General features: G+C 44.4%; 1 pseudogene; it reads right to left on the minus strand.

Moving 5' to 3' along the window:
* Nucleotides 1-564: 564 nt before the first annotated feature.
* Nucleotides 565-964, minus strand: LOC110286140 (annotated as a pseudogene).
* Between the last annotated feature and the right edge of the window lie 2,719 nt (nt 965-3,683).

Consider the following 3,683-nt stretch of genomic DNA (forward strand, 5'->3'; position numbering starts at 1 on the left):
TGAGACTGGGTTTCTCTGTATAGCCCTGGCTGTCCTGGAACTCGGAAATCCGCCTGCCTCTGCCTCCTGAGTGCTGGGATTAAAGGCGTGCGCCACCACGCCCAGCAAGATTCATTTTTTTTTTTTACAAGTAAATGAAATATTTTTTGAAAAGAAAAGTAACCACTGAGATAAGCAATATAAAGACATGGTTCTTGGCTCCTATAAAGACATGGTTCTTGGCTCCATAGTGACTTGTGTGAGGGGAGGTCATGCCACTGTTTCTTTAAACAGTAAAGCTGGGCTGGTGGAGGCCACCTGCAATCCCACAAGCTAAAGGTCATCCTGGTTTACATAGTGAGTTCTAGGTCAGCAAGGACTATGCGTTGAAACTGTTTGAAGAAGAAAAGCAAAACTAATATACAATGATTCTGTTCAACAAAACAAAACAAAACAAAATCCCATGATTTCTTCATGTTGGCATCCATGAAAGAATGAGATCACTTTTCAGTGTGATACTCTGGTCAGTGTGTGAGGTGACCAGGTGACAGCACCTGCTCTCTAGAGCAGTCTCTGAGCAAGGACTCAGTACCTGTCCATAGTGTCTCCGCGAGGAATGGAGAGGCCCCGAACTTTAAGGGTCTGGACCTTTAGCTTCTCTGCCTCCAGTCTGGTCTGCTGTTGCACCCTCTGTTCTAGGATCTCTTCAATAGACACTCGCTAAAGGGGCGTATCACTCTCCTTCTCCAGGTCTATTTCTCCTAGTAGGACCACATTTTCTCCTCTGAACATGGAAATCCCTCGAGGAATATCACCGTACTTTTTGCCCACATGAATTCGCTCCACAGTCTGACGAAGCACTAAGTTAGCAAATTGATCAATGCTTCTTTAAAAAACCTATAAGTGTCTTTCCATCTTGAAGTAGGACCAAGTGCTTTTTGTCGATGTCCTCGATGAGGCTGGTGGTGCCGGGCATATAATTCATTTTTGAGTTCTCGCAAGGCTGCACCAGACGGCCGTGAGGGCGTCCAGTCGCTCGTCGGCGGGATGCGGACCGGAAGCCACCGCTCACCTGCCCTGGTTTCATTTTTAAATTGTGGTAATGGTACTATTATGTGACTGTGGGTTTAGGGTTTCAAAAAGTTCTTTTAAAGAGTCACGTTACAATATTAGAGGACAAAATGGAAACACGATCAAAATTTGCTTCAAATTAATACCAGAGGGGTTGGAGAGATGGCTTAGTAGTTAAGAGTACTGGCTGCTCTCACCGAAGACCCAGGTTCAAATCCTTTTTTAAAAAAAGATTTATTTATTTATTATATGTAAGTACACTGTAGGTGTCTTCAGACACTCCAAGAAGAGGGAGTCAGATCTTGTTACAGATGGTTGTGAGCCACCATGTGGTTGCTGGGATTTGAACTCAGGACCTTCAGAAGAGCAATCGGTGCTTCGCTGAGCCATCTCTCTATCACCCAGGTTCAATTCTTAGCACACACATGGTAGCTCAGGAGATCTTACACCCTCTTCTGGCCTCCACAGGTACCAGGCAGGCATACAGAAAGGCAGGCAAAACACACGTACAAATAGAAAACAAATAAATCTTGAAAAAAAGTTTCAGAACTGGGGCAATAGTTAGGGATATAAATGAACAAGGCTGTTCTTGGTTTGGTAATTATTTATGCTGACTGCTTTTAATTTTAGGTCTACTGTTTTTTTTTTTTTTTTGNTTTTTCGAGACAGGGTTTCTCTGTATAGCCCTGGCTGTCCTGGAACTCACTTTGTAGACCAGGCTGGCCTCGAACTCAGAAATCCGCCTGCCTCTGCCTCCCAAGTGCTGGGATTAAAGGCGTGCGCCACCACCGCCCGGCTAGGTCTACTGTTTTATTTGTTTGTTTGTAGACAGAGTCTCACTATGTAGCCATGGCCGTCCTAAAACTCACTCTGTAGACAAGGCTGGCCTCAAACTCACAGAGATCAGCCTGCCTCTGCTTCCCTAGTTACGGGATTAAAGGTGTGCAACACTATGCCTGTCTTATTTTTATTTTTTATATTATTTTTTTTTCTGTAACTATCTGTCAAACAAGCAAAGCTGGCAAGGAGTTGATGACCATAGCTCCCAAGCACTCTAAGGCTTGGTGTGGAATGATAGCCATGAACCCTCCTTGCCTTACCCTGGGACAGGTCCAGTGATATTTGGAAATAAATGCAGGGACTGATTATAATTCTGATTTCCCTGTGGTCCAGTTCCCCACACTGACCTGCATTTACATTTTATTCAGATCCTGGACTTCAGCTTGACAAGCCAAAACTATCCACAACTTCTAATAAGTTCATTGAGATATGATCCAAATACTTTACAATTCACCTGCTTAATATATACAACAAAACTATATATTTATATGTACATGTATACATGGCTTTAAATCTATAAAAAAGATTTGCTTATTTATTTTTATGTGTATATGTGTGCCTGCACATGTTCGTGTGAACCACACGCACGCAGCAGATGCCCTCAGAGGTCAGAGCACATTGCTTCTCTTAGATCTGGAATTATAGGCAGTTGTGAGCCACCTGATGAGACTGTTGGGAATTAAACTATGCTCCTTGGAAAGAGCATTGCTGAGCCACCTCAGTCCTCTGGCTCTTAAATGAAAAGAGAATCTTTCTCTCTCTCTCTTTCTCTTTTCTCCCTCTCTCTCTCTCTGTTGGTGTGGGTCTGTGTGTGATTTTATTTGTCCCAGAGGAACAGAGGGCAGGGAATAAGAGACAAAGACAGGAGATAGAGGACTAGAAAGAAGGGGAAGGGAACAAGGGAGAAGAGGAAAGAGGTCCTTCCCCCCCCCCCCCAGACAAAGGATTCTGTCTGGATAGAGAGGAGACAGACATGGTCCACAGGCAAATGGTGGTTTATGAAGGTAAAAAGGTGCCATCCCCCTCCATCCCCATGCACTTTAGGATGAGGTGTTTAATTTTAATTGGGCAGGTTAATTAGGTGAGCCAAAAGGGGCTTTTGATGGCTGGATTTCAATACTTTGATAGCTAGACCTTGGTAGTTTAGCCTTAGAAGGAGGAAATGGCCAAGTAAGGAGATATATCTTGGAGGCTACCTTTAGGAATGTAATCTAATGGTTTTTAATGAGGCAGAGGGAATGGGGGAGAAGGGCAAGTCCCGCAGGGCCATGTTGGCCATTCTCGAGCTGGCTAGGGTCCCTTCACTATATAGACACGGTGACACACACATTTACACACACACACACACACACACACACACACACACACACACGCGCGCCCGCGCGCCCGCACACACATAGTTGGAAGCTGGTTCAGTGAGTAAAGGTACTTGCTGTGTATGCCTGGTTGCCTGGTTACCTGAGTTCGAGCCCCAGAACTCACATATAGACAGGAAAGAACCTCCAGAGTTGTCCCCTGACCGCCAGGTACGCGCACTGTTCTCCATATGTTCACATGCACACTAATAAATAAAACTTTAAAAAAATGATTTTTATTTTATGTACAAAGAACTATCATAAATGAACACCTTTCAGTGGGTAGGCATTCTTGAATGAGCGATGTTAGGAAGCTCAGGTCTTTCGCACTTCCGGCATGCTGTCTGCAGGTATTTTCCATTTGGGCAAAGGCCCTTTGTTGTGCCCTCCTATGAACCAATGAGAACCCTGGCAGGATTTTGATGAAGGATTCCATTG

This window comes from Mus caroli, chromosome X (genome assembly GCF_900094665.2).
Source record: "Mus caroli chromosome X, CAROLI_EIJ_v1.1, whole genome shotgun sequence".
Taxonomy (NCBI): Eukaryota; Metazoa; Chordata; class Mammalia; order Rodentia; family Muridae; genus Mus; species Mus caroli.